The sequence below is a fragment of the Dermochelys coriacea genome, chromosome 11 (assembly GCF_009764565.3).
Source record: "Dermochelys coriacea isolate rDerCor1 chromosome 11, rDerCor1.pri.v4, whole genome shotgun sequence".
Lineage (NCBI taxonomy): Eukaryota > Metazoa > Chordata > Testudines > Dermochelyidae > Dermochelys > Dermochelys coriacea.
The window spans coordinates 67,343,691-67,364,594 of record NC_050078.2 but is presented as its reverse complement, the minus strand read 5'-3'; the positions used below and the strand labels follow the sequence as shown (position 1 = coordinate 67,364,594).

General features: G+C 41.1%; 1 protein-coding gene across 6 annotated transcripts in view; it reads left to right on the top strand.

The window, feature by feature from the left end:
* The window catches only part of ERBB4 (erb-b2 receptor tyrosine kinase 4), a 1,003,508-nt gene that overhangs the window by 704,840 nt on the left and 277,764 nt on the right, over nt 1-20,904 (top strand). The gene's annotated exons all lie outside the window — the stretch shown is intronic.

The window sequence follows — 20,904 nt, the reverse complement described above, 5'->3', positions numbered from 1 at the left end:
ATTGACTTCTTTGGAAAAGTGTTTTGTCTAGAAGCGATTTTTTTTACATGTGTATTTTCTGTATTTTTTTTTCCCATTTATTACTAGAGCGATGGTGTGAAGACAGGATATGTATTGTTAGGATTTCTTTGCTCCTGCTGCTTGTTCTCTGCCTTAAGTTACAATCCCCTGTTTGTGACATCATAATTAGTTGCGGTAGTAATTCTGGTACAAACACAGGGTTATTATTAGTTTAGATGAGAAATGAACTATTTTCCTGAATAATTCTAGCAATACAAAGGACACAAAGGGAAAAAAAAGATACAGAGTAACCAAGTGTTTTTAAACAGAATGTTTCCCTCTTTCCCAGACCTTGAGCGTATGTAGAATTGTATTAACCAGTTAACATATTCCTCCAGCACTAAGGAATCATTAATCAATAATATTTTGGGAAAAAAGAGTCATATTTCTCAGTACCGCTATTATTCCCCCATGCGATGCTATAGTAATAATATGAAACCTAATGTGCAAAGGTGGTAGTGGAACAGTAGTGCTAGGGTGCAAATGGTACATAATGGGGTAAATTACATCCATAATAGAGTATGATTATGTAACCCAATGCCCCTGGGTGGGCTATTATCTGTAGGGCTTGAACCTGGCACCACTGGGTGTAAATCTACGAGACCTTGGAGCACCCTGCCACAAACCCCAGTATCAGGGTTTGCGGAAGGTTTCAGGAGGCAGGGCTGGAGCCCATGTATTTCTGTAGGGATACTGGGCAATGGGGACAGGCTGTTGTATCTTAGACAGTCTCCAAGGGCTATCTAAGTTATAGTGATGGCCCTGCTAGCCTCTGCAGCAGCTCCAAATTGGATGGGAGCAGAGGAGGCTTAAAGGTAAAAGTGCAGAACAAAATTGCACCCTGGGTAGGAGCCACAGGATTTGCGCCCATATTCATAAAGAAGAATCCATTTTGAACACGTGTACTTGTTCTTCACACCATACCAGCTTTCGCGCTAACAGTGAGCTGGCCTTTCCCCGTCTGTCTTCTCTCCCAACCGGGAAAAAGAGAACACAGCCACTTGACAGACAGGGGTCCCGTCTCCTAGTCGGCTGTGAGCATTCATTTCCTCTAGGGGCCCGTCAGATTTCATGGTTCCTGCATCCTCCAGCTCAGGAGCTGATCAACAACTTTTGCCTCTCAGCAAGTACCTTTATGTGCCTCTGATTTATACAGCTACAGTCGTAGCTCTTAAAAAGTTCATTCCATTTTGTTGGAGAATTCCCCACTGATTTTCCCCATTTTAAGTATAAGGAATCAAATCAGTGTAACCTTTTGAAATAGAAAGAACCTCTTCAGAGTGACCCATTGCAACAAGCAGCAGACTTAATTACAATTTTTCTCTTGTTTTGATTTTGTTTTCTTTTTTGTTTTTTGTTTTTGCATTGGTCCTGAAAAATCAACAAAAAACAATGCAATGAATGAGACATTTAAGGATGGATTTTTCAGTACTCCCGCTGAAGTTTCTGAGAGTTTTATCACTGACTTCAATGGAAGCAGAGCTAAGTCAATGCCAAGCTCTTATGGAAACCTCATCCTAAATTAATGTAGCAACCATTATTACCAACCTCAGGACAAAAAAAAAAAAGAAAATATACAGGCCTACTGCTTTATGTCTTTAACTTCTGTTTGCTTTACTTTGGAAATTTTAACACAGGAAAGGGCCAACACGTGACCATAGGATGCATGTATATTAGTTACAAATGTAATCTATCCAGTGTTGTTTTATTAATGAAATGCATGAGTGACATTATATCACAGCTTCATAAACCTCCACGTGGGAACAAATTTTAATATATTTTTCTCCATCTCTGGCTCATATAGAGTTAGTTGTATTTTTCAAAAATATAAAAATCCATGTACAATAAATACAGATTCATCCAAATTAAACACAGGAGTAATATAAATATTTGATGTACCTGGGAAAGCTAAACTACCTCTATCTACACATTGTGCATAGATAGGAAACTAAACCCTGCTCTATTAAAAAAAATAGCTAAAATGGGATGACAAAATGTACTGAGGCTTTGGGAGACATCAGAGAAAATGACAGCTTCTTAAAACTTGATGAAATATTATTCAGGTTCCACGTGCGGGCGTCACCCTTTCAAAATAGCTGCAATTAAGTAGTTGTATACAAAAAAGTCTTCAAATAAAATCACTCAAAGAAACGGGAGAACCTTATTACCACCTGTCAAGAGTTAGGGGAAAGTGAATATGTTACCTTGGTGCTTTGCAAAAGACTTAATACAATTTGTTTGTGCTTGATACTGAAAGGACTTGGTAAAACGATTTGAACATTGAATTATAACCCTCAGAGTGGAAGTCTGTACAGAAGTGCAAAAGATGAGGCATATGCCCTTTACTTTTGATTTAGAGGTCACCCTTATCCACTGGTAACATGGACCCAGCCAGACCAGCCTGACCTGGGTTATCCCAATCAAATGTATGCTGAGTATTTCAGAAGGACTTAGATCCTTTTTTTACATAAATTCTGTGGGTGTATTGTGATTATCTGTTTATGGATACAAGATGAATGTACTGTTTTATGTGAATTTGTCTGAAATTTCAGGTGCCTCTGAATCTTAGAAACTATACCGAGCTTTATTAAGTGCATATAGGAAGTTATTAAATAAAGTTAATTAGCTGCTGTGGAAACATGTTAACTAGGAGAGATGACCAGATAGAATCCTACGGGAGCACCTGGGGAGGAAGGGGGTGTTCCCTTTACTAACCTGAACTATCTGTTACAGAGCAGGGAAATAGCACATGGGAGAGCCACCTCATTTACTCTTGCAAGATCATAAAGATATGACTACAAAACCTCATTGTCAATGCTGACATAGCGGAGACTGTTAGATGCAATAGATTCTGTGCAGACGTGTTACCTGTCTCATTGCTATGAGATCATCAGCTATGGGGAGCAGTATTGTCTATATAGTGTGCTGTGCTGACATCTAAAACTAGACTGGAGGAATTGAGGTCAACTTGCAGGAACATACTTTGACTAGTTACTCCTACATCACCTCAATACTCTTCCTCAGAGGGGGTGTATTAGACACTGGGTGATAATTGGCAGGGCGGTTAGTGCCAAGTGTTTGGTCTGGTCTCTACATATTTAAGGGTTGCAAGCATCCTGTCTTCCTACAGTGAGGTGTTATCTAGCCTCCTCAATAATGAATGCAAAACCTCCCCACTGCTCCTCACCAGCCACGGCTCCAGCTTGATACAAGGATCTCACAATGATGAGTTTGGGCCACCCCACCTTCTGTCCCCAAGTCCCTGAATATACCTAAGCAGAACAGATTGAATTCAAGCAGAAAGGGTAATGCATTTATAACCTCCTGACCTGACCTTGCATCCATGTGCACATGTAGAGACCACAGCCACCATCCACATTCCACGGTTGACTTCCTTGTTCCAGACTCCCAGTGCTGCTCTCCACCCCAGGAAGCAGACCAGCTAACAAGCCCTGAAGCACAATAGTCCCGCTATGAGGGATAATTTCACTTGGAGCCCTCCCCTGCTGTTCTAGGGCACCCGGGGGAGTAGGGTTAAGGCGAGAGAGCGGAATGAAATTAAAATGCCCTGGAGTGATACCACTACCATGCTGCGGAGTTTGTGTCACTGTAGCTGCTCCACTGCAGTTACTCCCTATTTCCATTAGTATTACGACAAAGCTGAGTTTGGCCCATGGGCTCTAGGAATTACTCTCCTTTGCTTTCCTTCTCTGCAGCCTAAGCAATGACTCTCATAGCTGTATCAGTGCTAAGAAGCCAGCTGCAAAGGCCAAAGGAGCTTAACCTATCTGGTAGCAATAGTGCCAGTAAATTAACAAAAAGAAAAGGAGTCTCTAAGGTGCCACAAGTTCTCCTTTTCTTTTTGCGGATACAGACTAACACGGCTGCTACTCTGGAACCAATAAATTAACACCAAGCGCTGCTGCTACTTTATTTCTTAGGTGCATTCTCATCATATTTTCTCAACACATGCATGCAGAAAAACTCTTCCGTGAGGCTTTTGAATTACATGGTTGGTGTTGGTACTGTTCTGAATAAGAATACAACTAGTAGCTGCCAGCATACTGCTCGCTATGCATCACTGAAATGTAATAAACTAATACAGCAACACTGGACCAACCCTGCTTCACTGTTCTGGGTCTAAGGATGAAGATCCTTGTCCTGTGTTCTGATTTTTCCACTCAAATAATAGTATTTACCATTTTTGGTGATTTTTTTTTCTTCGCAATACCTTTTTATCTGAAACTTTACAAAATTATTATTATTTCAGGCATATTCTTCAATGTTAGCTAACCCTAGGCCAACGTTTTTCTGGCCTGGCACTTAAGGATGAGATTTTTCAAAAGTGCCTAATTGACATAGATATTCTTTCTTTGGCAAGTTTCAGACTAGCAGCCATATTAGTCTGTATTCACAAAAAAGAAAAGGAGTAATTGTGGCACCTTAGAGACTAACAAATGCATCCGATGAAGTGAACTGTAGCTCATGAAAGCTTATGCTCAAATAAATTTGTTAGTCTCTAAGGTGCCACAATTACTCCTTTTCTTTTTTTCTTTGGCAACTTCACCATATAGCCCTTTTCCTACTTGTTTGCATTTTTTTCTTCTTCCCATATATCTAAGACACCTGTCAAAATTTCTGCTGTGTTCTTCAAGTCTGACTTAAGAACATCTGCTGGGATTTTAGCCGGGACCGGTGCCTTTCCACTTTTTTTTTTAAGCCAATGAACAGCCCTCTCTACTTCTACTCTGGTTATAGGTCCTAGTTCAATGTCCAGATCTTCTCTTTCCTCTAGCTGGGGGATTGGCCACTGACTCGGCATTCAGTAGTTGATTAAAGTACTACCTACATATGTTTAATTGTTCTGATGTCTTCATTGTTAAGTAGCACTCATTGTCTTGAACTGGTCAGCTGGTATTTGTTTTTCTGCCTGACAACCACCTAATGATGTTGTACAGAATCTTCATGTTGTTTTGTGCTGAAGTGATCTGTGCATCTGATACCATTTTGCCTATAAAGTCTCATATGTCTTTTCTAGCCCCAGGGAGCCCTAGCTCTATGCATATTTTGCAAAGTGAGCAATTTTGCAGGATTTGACACAAAACTGGGTTAAACTCAGAAATTTGGAGTGGACAGATCTTTGCTCTAAGATTTTGAATTTGTTTTAGCAAAGCTTGAAGGGTTCAAATTATTAGTTTAACATAATTGAACATAGCAAATGGCAAAAATTCAAGTAAATCAATACTGCATGTAAAAATACTGAAACTATCTGGATGCATATTCATGGTAGAGTCACTAACTTTTTAGAAAGATTAAAATTGCTTTCCATTTTGTATTTTTTTAAACTAGTAATGCTGTAATAAATTATTCAGGAAAACTCCCCTATACAGGAGTGCACTGAAGTTAGTGAAATTTAAACACATGCTAAAGTATGGTTCTGACTTGAGGTTTATGGGCCTGATTGAAAGCTTATTGAAGTCAGTGAAAGAATTCCCATTGAAGTCAATGGGCTTTAAATCAGTTCCCATGTTAGTTGTGAAATAATTACATTTTGGCAAAATGTTTCAAGCTGATGGACTGTAAATGTATTTTCAGTGTTTTTTTATACATAATGTTATGCTATTCTGTCATTGCTTTATCTACAATAGCACCTGATAATGCACTTCATATAAAAAAGTTGAAAGCTCAGCAGAAGCAGTATATTTTTTTACATTGTTTTATAGATTAGAAAAAAGATTACTCCCTGTCTATTTGTATTTGATCTGCTAGATTTGTGTCGCATTAATGGGAAACAATTAGATTAAAAATTCCTCCTGAGTTCTAATACCACCATCTTAGACTATTCATAGAATTGCAGATTTTAAGGTCAGAAGGGACCATTAGATTGTGAAGTCTGATTTCCTCTATATCACATGCCATTAAAGTTCATCCTGTTACCCTGTGTAGAACCCAAACACTTGTGTTTGACTAAAGCATCTTTTAGAAAGGCATCCAGTTTTGATTTGAAGACATCAAGAGATGGAGAATCCATCACCTCCTAGTGTAGTTTATTCCACTGGCTAATCACCTTCACTATTTATTTATTTATTTATTTGGCCTTTTTCTCATTTAAATATGTCTGGCTTTCACTTCCAGCCATTGATTCTTGCTGTTCCTTTTTCTGCATGTTTAAAAAGCCCTTTAGTACCCCGTATTTTCTCCCCAGGAAGGTACTTATACACTGTAATCAAGTCACCTCGATCTTTTTGATAAGCTAAACAGACTGAGTTCCATAAGTCTCTCAATGTAAGGAATTATATCCAGCCTTTGAATAATGTTTGTGGTTATTCTTTCCGCCCTCTCTAGTTTTTCAAAATCCTTTTTAAAATGCGGTCACTAGAACTGTATGCAATATACTAATATTGGTCTCACCAATGCCATACAGTATAATAATCTCCCAACTCCTGTTTATACTTCTCTCTATACATCCAGTGATTTCATTAGCCCTTTTTACCACAGCATTACTCTAGCAGCTCATGTTCAGTTGTTTGTCCATTATGACCACTAAAGCCTTTTCAAAGTCACCATTTTCCAGGATACAGTCCCCCATGCTATAAGCATTGCCTGCATTCCTTGTGCCTAGATATATGACCTTGCATTTGCCCATTTGAAAATGCATTTTGTGTGAGTGAGCCCAGCTTACTGAGTTATGCCGATCGCTCTGTGTGACTGCCCTGTCTTCATCATCATTTACCAGGCCACCATCCTTTCTGTCATCTGCAAATTTTATATTTACTTTCAGATCATTGATAAAAATATTGAAAAGTGTTGGGCCTAAAACTTATCCCTGCTGAATCCCAGCAGAAACAATGATGACTGTCCATTGATAGCCACTTTTTGAGAGCTTGATTAGCCACTTCTTAATATTTTACGTTGTATTTTACAAGGTGAATTATTTTTTTAAAATCTAGTTGAACTTCTGCCTTTTTTGTTTTTCAGTGTTTTGCACTTTAGTTTAAAAAATGAAAATAGGCTGGACAGTTTCACTGTTGTTTATAATCGATTTTATTTTGAGGTTCCTATCTTATGTGGGAGCACAAAGTTTGAGCTGCAGATGTTGCAGGGAAATGTGTTACTATTTCAAAAAAGAAACTATATCCATTTACATTATATAGAAACATTATATATGGAAATATTTTTTATTGAAGTTAGATTTTGTGATAGCTTGTTTGTTCATCATCCTAGCTTTGGACCTAAATTGCCTGTCCCTTATCCCTTTAATTCTTCCAATCGGCCATAAAAAAAATCAGATATGCAGATGCATATGTGCCTATTCAAGCATACAACACTGGACATTTTATATGGTATTCCTTGGGATTTTATTAGTCAATGTTTGCATAGTGTTTTGTAGGTGTAAAGTGCTATGGAAGCACTAAGCATTCTTCTTCTTATTGGGAATTAACAACATGGTGTTTGTGTTTGATGGTAAGTGATATAAGGATGGTGTTGATATACAGTAGTTTACTGCGCCTACACAATAAGGTCTGAAGGGTAGTCAAACCATTGATTTAATATTCAGTATAATAGAGCTCTCGGTGGGTTAAGTCAGTGGGGGGGTACACAGAGGTCTTCCAAGGGGTACATCAACTCATCTAGATATTGGCCTAGTTTTACAACACGCAACATAAAAAGCATTAGTGAAGTCAGTACAAACTAAAATGTCATACAATGACTTGTTTATACTGCTCTGTATACTATACACTGAAATATAAGTACAATATTTTTATTCCAATTGATTTATTTTATAATTGTATAATAAATATGAGAAAGTGAGCCATTTTTCAGTAATAGTGGACTGATATTGAAGTATTTTTATGTCTGATGTTGTAAGCAAGTGGTTTATAAGTGAGGTGAAACTTGAGGGTATGCAAGACAAATCAGACTCCTGAAAGGGGTACAGTAGTCTAGAAAGGTTGGGAGCCACTGGTTGAGAGTCCTAGTGGTTAGTGCACCTAGTGCCACCTCCCAGCGGGCAGGTCTTGCAGTTCTGGCCCTCTTTTAAGCAGAGATGTGGTGAGGTGGGCAGTGGTAGGGGAACCTGGGCCCGCCCACTCCACCAGGGTCCAACCCAGGGCTTTTGGAGGGCCAACAGTGCCAAAGGTGCCCTCCAAATAACCCTCCCAGGTCACTTTCTGCCATCTGCTGTTCTTCCCCAGCTTCCACTCCAATATAAGGTAAAAAGAAAAGGCAACCAAGCCATCTGCCCCAGCCGGGCTCAGCATTCAGTCTTAGTCCCTCCAGGGGGCTTTTCCAGCACCCGTGGCAGGAGCCTTCAGGGGAGGCCCGTCCACCTCCCCAGCTTTCTTTTCTGAGCTGGGTTGCTCCCTTTGAACCCTTTCTCATTTGGAGCATGCTCTGCAGGTCTGGCCAGGAGGGGCTACCTGGGCCCAGTCCTACCCTTTAATCACTTCCAGCCCATATGGGGTTTGTATACCCCCATCACACCTTGCAATTCTTCACACAGCTCAGCAACTCATTTCAGGAGCAGCATGTCAAATATTAGAAAGGAGTCATTTTTACATGTAACTAGCCTACCCAGAAATTTCCACTCATATCTATACCTAAGATGTTCCATTTTGTAATGTCTGTGGGAGCCCTGTGTTCAGAACAGTGTAGTAGCTCAACTCCATGTAATCCCAGCCCCTTCCTAGTACTCCTTGTATTATAAAATCCTAGTAACAGTAATGCTGTATTAATATTAATTAGTCCAGCCCTCAAATATGTGCATACCTATCATGGACAGATGACAATCCAAGGCTTTGACGTTTGGATTGAGTTCAGATAAACATCCAAAATTGCAGATGCTCAGCTAACCCTCCTGAGAAGTACTTCCCTTGGCTGGTAACAATGGTGAAGTTTTACCATGGAAAGTCATACCTTTACACACCAGTGGTTTGTGTCACACCATCTGAAATGGATGCATGAGGGACAGATTTCATAATTATTTCATCACGTAGAGTCAGTGCCTAAACACTACCGCCTGTACCAAGCCTGAACAGTTGAGCTTGGCACAGGGCAGAAGACTATTATGTGTGTTGGATGGATGAAGTAATCAAAGCAGAAGCCTGGTTGCCAATGCTTCAGCAGAGATGCCCCTCTCAATGCAAAATGGGCATCGTGACCTAGAAATTTCTTCTTGAAACCTATGGATTCCTTCTTGTCAGAAGACAAACTTATGGCTAAGCACAAAATGATCTTTGTCCCTATTACTCAGGCTCTGTGCAGGATTCATGCAAAGCTACTCTGTTCACTTGCAAGCTTTTTTATTTCTTTTCAAAGGAGCAGGATTTATCCCTAAATAAATAAATACAAATCACAATTAAAATTGAACAAAAATATGTTAATGTATGTAGGCTGAGGAAAAGTAGGCGGTGCCTAATTCATACTTAAAACCAATTTTAAGACTATCTAGTATATCATTCCAGGTATACATCTAAATTGGAAACTACCTACAGGGAAAATGACATTCCAGAAAAGTAGATGCTGAAGACATTTGTTATTGCAGAGTTTGTAAAATTATAACCTATCATTGAGCTGCATTACTTTAACTTGAATTAACATTTTAAATGTATGTTTGGAGAACAGGGAAAGGGGCCTTCACAGACAGGTGGTCTCTGTATAGAATGCAGTCATTGCGACAGGTGTCACTGTGAAAAGCTAATACCAGTAGCTGTTCTTTCACACAGAGCACCATGAATAACTACACTATCCTGTGAAAGCTCTTTCGATGCTGAATACACCTCAAGTACTTGCAAAATTGCATTTTAACAGCAGTAATGCTTCCATGGATTTCTCAGCTGGGAGCACATTAAATCAGAGCTGAGCGGAGAGCCAGTATTTTATGTTCTTAAAAATGTATATATATTTCCTCCTCTTCCTACAATTAAAGAATATTGGTTCAGAATATAGTCTGCAATTGAAAGAATAATAATAATACAGAAACAAAACCAATGTTTCTTGAGGCATGGATTTTTGCCAAACTTTTGAGAACTAAAGGCGAGGGAAGAATGAAAAGTGGAAAATAAATCCACTGTGCTCCTGGCCTTCAGTAGATGCAACTTGGAAGCACCATGAATACATTTTATGTTTGGGGCAGGCCTGGCCTTAGGGAAAATGGCACCCTCGGTGAACTTTGTATTTTGGTGCCCTTGGCCCCCGTGGGCTTGGCACCCTCCCCATTGCGCCTGGCCCTGTGGGTGCTCTCCATTACCCCGGCTCCCAAGGGCTCCCCACTCCCCCTTCACCCTTAGCCCCTGTGCTCCCCTCCTGTGCCCCTAACCCCTCCCCTTTGTCCTACCCATGCACCCCACCTCCCGGGTGCCCATATGGGGAAACTGACCTGGATGCACCTGTTCACTCATCTTCCCTGACCCCATTCCCTGAGTGCTGCTCCTCTGTGCAGCTCTAGGGGACTGTGTGTGTCTTGGGGGGGGGAGCAAGAAGTGACATCAGGGCTCCCTGCATCTAGGTCACTTTCCCCACCTGGGCTGCGTAAGAGAAAGTCAGCATAGCAGCAGCTCCTGATGCTCACTTCACCTCACAGCCCCGGTGGGGAAAGTGATCTGGATGCACAGAGTGCTTAGTGTTTCTCCTCGCTCCCCCCCATGCCCTTTATAGCCCCCTAGGGGGGCGCAGAGGACAGTTGGTGGGGAGTATAAGCAGTATCTGTGCATCTCTGCTCATCCGTCTCCCCGATTCTTCTGCTGGAAAGAAGCCCGGAGAAATCTGGGCACTCCCCCACTTGGCGCTCCCCTGCCAGCCCGGAGCAGCTGCTGACACTACACCGGCAGCACGCATCTCTGCACTACTGTATGGCACCCCTTGACCATGGCACCCCTGGGCAGTCACCCGTATGACCCACCCCCTAAGACCAGCCCTGGTTTGAGGTGTCAGCCACTGATAGGCTGAACTGGTTCCGTGAGCAATAAGAACCTGGACATTCTTTTCTTTATTCAGACCAGCATGTTTGGATTTGGAGGGATGAATCTGGAAACTTAGGCCAACGTGCCCAATTTCTGGGTGCTTAATATCAGTGGTGTTGGGACAATTTTTATAGAGAGGGTGCTGAAAGCCACTGAACAAACCTGTAAGCCCTGTATAGGATGGAAACTACTTCAAGCCATGGGGTGCTGCTGCATCTTTAGCACCCCTAAATCCAGCACCCCGCTAAATATAGACACACTGAAAAGGCCTGATTTTTTTCATTGTGTTGGTACTCAGAACTTGCTGAAAATCTGGTCCCTTTAACGTCTAAGCATGTCCAAGTAAAAATAAATAAACACATACTTAGGTAACACAAATACAATGGCCAACTTAAAGAGTTTTTAATTTTTAAGCATGGAAATAGTTGAGGCGATTGTACCCAGAGATAAATATCTTTCAGAATCTTCCTTTAACCCTTTGAGTGCTTTAGTGTATTGTACAAGATCCTATGTGTTGTACCACCGCTCAGTTTTGTTCTAACATCAGAAGAGTTTCTTCCCAAAGGAATCCTAGATCAAGATTATGAAGTTTGAAAGATGCTGAAGGGAAATGAGATTTCAGTTGCTTCAAGATGACATTTAGTGCCCCCCAAAACTGAGGCACTGAAGATCACTAGTCACTTTTTGGCCAACAGTCTATGTTCAACAGCCCATGTAGAGTTCTGCCACCACTTTTGGTTAGGGTGACCAGATGTCCTGATTTTATAGGGACATTCCCAATGTTTGGATCTTTTTCTTATATAGGTTTTTGTTACCCCCCACCCCGCCCCAATTTTTCACACTTGCTGTCTGGTCACCCTGCTTTTGGTCCTGTTGTCACCATTTGTCAAGGTTCCTTCCCCACTCTGAACTCTAGGGTACAGATGTGGGGACCTGCATGAAAACCTCCTAAGCTTACTTTTACCAGCTTAGGTTAAAACTTCCCCAAGGTACAAACTAATTTACCCTTTGCCCTTGAACTTCCACTGCCACCATCAAACGTTTGACTGGGTTTACTGGGAAAGCGTTGTTTGGAAACATCTTTCCCCCCAAAATCCTCACCAAAACCTTGCAACCCCCCTGCCTGGGGAAGGCTTGATAAAAATCCTCACCAATTTACATAGGTGACCACAGACCCAAACCCTTGAATCTTAAGAACAATGAAAAAAGCATTCAATTTCTTACAAGAAGAATTTTAATTTAAGAAAAGGTAAAAAGAATCACCTCTGTAAAATCAAGATGGTAAATACCTTACAGGGTAATTAGATTCAAAACATAGACAATCCCTCTAGGCAAAACCTTAAGTTACAAAAAGACACAAAGATAGGAATATCCATTCTATTCAGCACAGCTTAATTTTCTCAGCCATTTAAAGAAATCATAATCTAACGCATATCTAGCTAGATTACTTACTAAATTCTAAGACTCCATTACTGTTCTGTCCCCAACAAAAGCATCACACAGACAGACACAGACCCTTTGTTTCTCTCTTCCTCCAGCTTTGAAAGTATCTTGTCTCCTCATTGGTCATTGTGGTCAGGTGCCAGCGAGGTTATCCTAGCTTCTTAACCCTTTACAGGTGAAAGAGTTTTTCCTCTGTCCAGGAGGGATTTTAAAGGTGTTTACCCTTCCCTTTATTTTTATGACACCATTAAAATCTTGTAACTTAACAGCCATTTCCACCAAAGTAAACGAATTACTACTTAGTCCAAGATTAGAAAAATGATATAGTAATTCACATGCCACTATGTGGCAGCTGTTGGTAAATGCTAACGTTTTAATGGCTGTCTCTGTATGCATATAATGTATTACTGCACACCACCTGTTTACCCGCAGACTGGCTGTTAAGGAGTCTTTTACCCAAGGGGGAAACTTTCAGCTTAAATACTTAGCAACTTGCTTCATCATAGTCACCAGTGTGTCTTGAAAGTAGGAAATAAACCCCAAATACTAGAATGTTAGAAATGATCTGATTGAATTGTGATTGGCATATTTAGAGTGAGTGGGTGGTTAAAATTGGTCTCTCTTGAGCAAGCTTCAGTGCTTTAGCTGACTGCCTTTGAAGGGCTGCTTGAAGAAGAAAAAAGAAAGGAAACATTACAAAACCAGTCACTAAATTGTATTGAGCAAGTATCTTCTTGAAACTTCTGGGCAGGTGCATTCCTTTGAAGTTATCTATCTGTTAGTACAACAAGGTGCCCTATTCCAGCCACTTCTTTTACTGACAGCACCTGTTGAGCACAGGTTTGATTTCATTCTGTATACATTCTTAGCACAAAGAAAATAAGGAAGGGAGTTTTGGTTGGTGGTTTGTGTGTGAGAGAGAGAAATTTGATTTTCTCATTTTAGGAGTACACAGCGGATGATCTTATAGTGGGCCATTCCAGCCCAGTCTCTTTCTGTTGCTTGCCTGAAAGAGAAACTTCACATCACTACAGTTGCATTTTCTAGGCATATGTCACATGGGCTTGTTTGGCTGAACATCCTCAGAATATGGGGTTGCCTCTATCAGTCAAGGCTTGTGTTCTTTTGCTTTGGTCGTCATCCTGGCCTACTTGGTTTCTTTCAGTCCCAAACTTCTCCAATACACTCTCTTAGAAAGTGCTCCTCTCATACCTTCCACTATTTGGAACAATGTGTTTGGATTTGGGAGAATGAAGCTTAGGGACTTTGGATGAGAGTTATGGCTGACAGGCAGGAAAAAAAATTAGCTAAATGAGGAAGAGGAAGGACCTTCTGGCTTTCTTGTGTGTACTCTCTTTAATTGCTCATTTGAGACTTCTGGTTCTGTCAGGAAGGACTCCATATTCAAGTCCTCCTGGGCCAATCTTCAAAGAAGCTCTGACTTCTCAAAATCTTGTTTCTATTTGTTACCCGGAAATCCTGTCTGGAACTATCTTATGCCTGGCAAAATATAATTCCCAGTCAGCTTTAGGAATATCACAATAGTCTTCATGTTAGGTGACCTGATTACAGAGGTGAAGCTTTTAGACCTCCCACAGATAAGATAATGACTTATAGGCTCTCAACAAAGGTAACCTCAATCAGCACAACTACATGTGGAAAAATTCCTATGTCTACATGACAAACTCACTATGAGTCCTCAAGAAGGTATGATCAACATGCGCAGGTCAACTCACTCTATGCAAGTCATTGTTATAGATGGCTAATTATCATTGTGATCCAGTACTCATCAAAATCTACAAGTCCCATTGACTTCTGCAGGTGCTGAAACGGCCCTCACTTTCTCCCGTTCACTCCTAAGGAAGCAAATGGGATGTTGACCTCACTTCATTTAATCTGAAGAAGATGGTGAAATGTGTCTCAATGTTATGCTAATGGCATCCTTGCTCTTTCTCCACCTCCTGAAAATAAGTTTTTAAAGAGACATTACTGAATGCTTGCAAGACTTCAGCCAGCCAGGCTTTCCCATTTAAGGGAATGTTGGGGATTCCATTTTTCTCCAGCTGCTTCTCTCTTCTAGCAACAATACTTTTTTCCTCACCAGGCAGGGTTTTTTTCAGTGGTACTTTACTTGCCTTACATTTCCCCACATCTTCAATTAAGTCATGCCTGGTAGGGTTTTGACTCACCCTTTCCTATTTCCCCTCAGAAAACCTGCATTAACACTGCTAGGCCTCTAAAAATTCCCCTTCACCACCAGTAAATATTCAGCCTCCACCATTAATGAACAGAAGGAAGAAATTGCTACCCCATCTAATATGGAGAAATAGCAGTAAGAAAAGGCGCTTGTACCAATTTTATTTCACCTAGGATCTTTTGTCAGGTTACAAATCCCTTGAGTATTTCCACTTATTCCTGCTATTCTATATCCTCTTCCTAAATCTTCTGCTTTCCTTTCTTTCCTTTAGCATATTCCCCCTTCTCCCTATTTCTGGATAGTTTCAGCAGACAGCCTAAGATCCTAAATGGATGTGACGACTGAACTGCTTTTTGTGGTGGTTCCTCATATTCAGGGTTATGGATAATTACCTATTCCTTACTATGCATCTAAAAATTAAGAGGAGACTTATTTTTGGCAGAGCCCTAAGCAAAGGATGTTTCTAAGATGCACTACCCTACAAGTTGTGACGCTGGCAAACGAGATGCCAGCTTATGATTAGGTCCCCATGCCTCACTTGGATATCGACACACACAGCTGGTAAAATAGGTATTAGAGTTATAAAAATGTGCTCAGTGTTTAGGCTTTATTGAATGCTTGTAAATTGCTGCATGCATGAATCTCACTTATAACATCTGTACCCTGTATTGTAAGGTAATATATGAGCATTTGCATTGAAAGTTTCTCTAACTGTGTAGATCTCCAGCCAGGAGAGAAGCGTTAACTGGTGTGAAATACTAGTCTTCAATAGGTGCTATGTCCCATCTGACGAAAAAGGTGCATTGACACCAGATGAACTATTATGCAACATCAGAGGACAAAAGAGTTGTTTGATTTCTTTCCCCCAGCTTCCTCGTGAAGAGCAGGAGATGGCAAATGAATTCCTCTCATCAGCTGAGTTTGCAACTCAAAGCATAAGGGTGGAAGGAATTAAAAGCCCTAACAAAGAGGAACTGTATTTTTATGCTGCTTGGATTCTGAGGGGCAAGGATTTCTAAGCATAAGCAAAAGATGCCCACTGCTTAGCCTGGGTTAGCCCTAAAGGACATACAGAGTTTGCTTGTCATAGAAGATTTCTAATAGATTTTGAAACTTAAAATTGGAACTTATTTGTATATATATGTTTACCTGCTTTAACCTTGTAAATAAATCTCTTATTTCCTTTTCCTATATAATAAATCTGTACATAGTTTATTATAGAATTGGCCATAAGTGTTGTCCTTGGTATGAGATCTGAGGTGCAATTGACCTGGGCTAAATGACTGGTCCTTTGGGACTGGGAGTACCCTAAATATTGCTCTGATCTTTGGTATAAGGGACCATCTATCACAAAAGTCTGCTTACCTGGGTGACAAGACAGATTGGAGTACCCAAGGGGACTGTCTGTGACTCCCTGGTTTGGCTGCTACCGTGCCTGAGGCGTTTACACTTAATAAATGGTTGATGAAAACTAAGTATAAAACTCACCACCAGTTTAGGATTCATGCCCTGCTGTTTAAAAGTCTGGCCTGAGTTTGGTACCCTTGCTCTTGAGCCACTGCAGGACAGCGTGAAATAAGTAACCCTAGGAAAGCTTGTGCCTCAGACATACCTTATGTCACATTTCCTCCCCGGCTTACTCCTTGCTGTGGTGGGAGAGGGTTAATATCCAATTATGACACTTTCCTGCACTAGCTCAGCTCTGCTGGCCAGTGATACCATGATGTGTGTATGTGCAGGCATTTGTGTGAGGAGAGTCAAGGCTCTGTTTGATAGTTAGGTGTGTCCAGTGGCAGAAGATGTGTGTGTGGGGGGGAGATTTATGCCTTTGTCTGAAGCATCAGCACTGGTCACTTTGGGAAAAGAAGGCTTGACTACTATGGATGGATCATCAGCATCTTCTGGTAGAGCAATTCCAAATGGTCGCCAAATCTCAACATTAGAGATGGTAATACATTGCAGAAAATGATGAGTTTTCTTTATTTGTCATTTATGGATACATGTTACTCCTTGTTTGCAAGATGACCACCTGTTTGTTCCTGAACGTATTTATGAATCCTGAAAGTTCCATCAGTTTTAGCAGGAATGATTATTCAGGTGAAAGTGGATCTTGGAAGTTTATTTTGTATTTGTTATTCCTCATTTCCTCCTGGCCGGAAATGAGCCGAAAATATTCATGGTACTTTGACACACACATCCACATCTACACAGACACATCCCAGCAGTACAGTACATTACAATATACATTACAATATAAAGTAAGGAAAAAATACCCTTCCAACTTATCATCTTTTCTGAAGAATATGACTTTATTTTAACAACGGAAGCTGCATTCTGCACCACCCTCTTGATCACTGCTCTGAATGCATTCTAATAGCAACCAAAAGATATCTCGTCTTATAGTCCAATAACTGAGTTATTGTTTTTTGGTATGAAATTAGGGCAAGAACACCACCAGCCTCATCATTCGCTTGTCAACGTGCCTTACATTTTTTTAGAGCCCTCCTCAGAAAATCTGCAATGACATTGGACTTTCTCACACAACATTATGCATGATCACATGGAAAGTACTTATGGCTCTAGCCTCAGATTCTCACCCATAATTATGCTCCTGTCAGATTGGATACATACAAAAAAAAGTTGTTTATCTTTTTGGTTTGTCCATTGCTGTTGCAGCTAAAAGATGTCGTCCAGCGTAATCGGTGTATATTAATTACACTAATGTGGATGCAAACATGTGTTTTGCATATGCATATATAATAACCTCCCACCTAGAACACAGGAGGGGGGAACTCCCTGCACACTCCCTGTGTAATTGTTGAGTTTAATAGAATTCTACGTGGTTGCTCTGTTTTGTTGTTTCTTGGGTCAGGAATCACAGATCAAAAGTGCCTATCGTGACATCTCAGAAAGAATAATGTGAACAAGTTGTGCCTAAAGATGGTATTGCTGCTCAAGAGGATGTTTACCTCCAGGCCCCAGTTGGCATATGTGCTTTGGTTTCAGTGAATGTGCTCAATTATCTGTGGCTCACACGTGGGAAATATATTTTTAATACAAGAGACTCCCAAGGGTTTGTTGATCTTGATGAGTCTGCCAAGCAGCAGGTATAACTTGACCTAGCCTTTTAGTCTTCTAGCTGGGTTTTCCAATTTGCTTGGGACCCCTACCTCTGTGTTTAGAAATTCATCTGATGCTGCTTGGAACTGATTCTCCATCACAGTGGGGGGAATTCACTTTACATTGTTCTTTGCTAACAGCTATAAGCAGTAATCATTAATAGCGCCTAATTGCTTAATCAGAGTAAAGTTTTAGCCCATGTCATAGGTGAAGGGTTTTTTTTTTTGTCTTTTTCTGGAAGACTAAATTTCCTATTAATATGTTGAGTCAGAAATCTTACCTGTTGTGTCTGTCTCAGTGGGAAAATGTTGGTATCTTTATTATGCCTCTTCCCTCCTCAAGTCTCTTTCTCTATTCATTACAATGGCCTGAAGACGTTTTCCTGTAGCAGCAGAACGGTAACATTACATTGAGCTTCCTATCAGTCCTGCTCTGTCAATGATAAATATGAATCCACCGACCTGGGCCAGTTCAGAGCTGCCGACATGATGTTATTTGACTTTTCATTTATTCCCTTATGTCTGGTGGTCAATCACTTCCAAGATCAACCCTGTCTGTTGTGGACATAGCTAGTGATACTCTGTAATTTAGGAATTCTGTACAGATTCCTCTGATCCAGTCAACACTGTCATGCTTAGGGTTGTCCCTATCACAAATTACATACTCCATTGTTAGCAAGTATTCTGTTTTCCTCAATGCAGGTTGAACTTTATCTCCAGTTTCCTTCTTTATTTATTTATTTATATTGTTCCCCTATCTCTTTCTTTGCCTGTCTCAATGTGTATATCGCTCGTTTTGTTTTCATTACGCATAGGTATTTCCCTTGTCAGTCTGTTTTCAGCTGACTATGTCTGAATCTGTGTGTGTGTGTGTGTGTATGTGTGTGTCTCTCTCTCTCTCTTTCTGTGCCTATCTAGAGAGGAAGATTAGTGGATAAATAGAGGGGTAAGAATGGTAGATTCAATTTTTTTGTATTAAAACTAGTTACTGAGGGAATATGCTTTCATCCCTCCAGATGTGTGGACGGTCTTGAGGTTCCAGTGTGGGGTAAGTGAGCTGCCCACAGAGAGTCCAGGCAGGGAGACCATAACCCCAGCATGAAGTAGAGCACTGCTCTTCAGTGGGATCTCTGCTGGCCCACAGAGTGACATGAGCCGATCCATATAATGAACAGATCAGCTACTAGCCTACGGGCTGCAGTAGTGATCACAGAAGGAGCACGTGGGTATCCTATACCATTCTTCTAGTTATGGGGAAATATTCATCCTTTATAATCCCTGCATAAGTCCTCAGTACCAGGGGATTTATTTAGCGTATGCCCAGATGATTCCATTCAGGCTTCATGGGTCTGCTGTGGAAACAATGGATTATGCTGCCAACTGCAAGGTCAGGTTCCACAGATCAAACCTGCCTGTTATCGTTCACCTTATCAAGGGACTTCTTAAAGGAGGGGCCGAGCCTGGTGAGCAAGTCGGGGCTCAGGAGCAATCACCTTTCGAAAAACACGTAGGGACAGATCCTGAACTTCTGCAAATAGTTGCTGCTCTGTTGAAATCAGTATGATTATGCCAATTTACACATTTATGTCCCATAACTTTTTGCATAGCGACAGAGAGAAAGCAAGTGGCATGTTTTTTAGAAGACGAGCATTCTATTTTACCAGAATTTTTGCTCTCTGCAGACATGCCTGTTTTTTCTTAGAGAGGAAACCCTGAAAAGTGTGAATCTCTCTATTAGGTAATTAACTTTCAAATCAATGGAAGCGATCTGGAGACTAGCACAGGGTTGGTAGAAAATGTAAAATGATTTTTACTTAACAAAGGAGTGTGAATGAATAAACGTGTGACAATAGGAATTGTTAGACAAGGACATGGAAAGTGTTACAGGCTGATAAAGGCAGAACAATTCATCACAACAATAGTATCTTTAATTCCAGTTAATACCATGCAGCAGAGTTTGAATTATATTTTGATTTTGCTATCAACTGTATCTTTTCATACAGAAAACTAAGTAATTTTAGCCGCTTACAAAAACCAACTGCAGCCCTATTTAAACGTAGTGTCATGTTTAAACAATGAAATGAAAAAGATGAGGCATCTTAATGCAGAATGTATTGGGATCATCCTACATGTCTGGGACCTCAGGGCAAGTTATGCTTGTATGGTTCCAAACCTCCTCATTAAAGCTTAGAGAAATAGTCAATTTCTTTGGTCACATTTTCAATTAAGATTGAGTTTATAAGTAGTTTATAAAGGGCACATAAATTATTATTAGATGTTTTAATCCAGAGTTAATCGATTATTTTAAGTTGTTATATAGAGGTCAAAAGGTCAATAGGTTACATATAACAATGGCTTATAACTGTGAATAGTACCAGCTACTAAAGTGCTTATAACCATCACATATGCTGCTTTATATCAGTAACATGCAGATAACATCCATTAATCATTTATTAACCTTTTATAAGCCATTTATAAATGGAGACTTCATGTAAAGTGAGACCATTTCTTCTCTGAATTCTACTGCCTTGTCTTCTTTCCCATTTCCTGCATGAAAGGGGTCTCCTTAAGGCAGCTATGACCAGTGATGAGCTGCCAAAATCTTAACTACTGGTTCCCTCCTCAGCCCACGAGGGGGTTGTTGCCCACCCCTGACCCCTGGGACTCCTGCCCCATCCACCCCCCTCCCCTGTCCCTTGACTGCCCCCAGAACCAGGCAGGAGGGTCTCGTGGGCCACCGTAGCGGGTGCCCACTCCTAAAGAGCTAGAGGGACCTGCCGGGGGGCGAGGTGGGGAGTCCCAGAGGTGCTTACCTGGGGCAGCTCCCAGGAAGCATTCGGCAGGTCCCTCTGGATCCTAGGGGCGGGTGAGTGTAGCTCATGGGGGGAGCAGGGGGAGCGGCTGCTCCCCCCACTGATCACATCAAAAGTGGCACCTTAGGCACTGACTCCCTGGGTGCTCCGGGGCTGGAGCACCCACGGGGAAAATTTGGTGGGTGCAGAGCACCCATCAGCAGCTCCCTGCCCCACACCCGGCCCCAGTTCACCTCTGCTCCGCCTCCACCGCTGAATGCGCCACCCCGCTCTGCTTCTCCGCCGCCCCCCCCGGCTTCCCGCGTATTAGC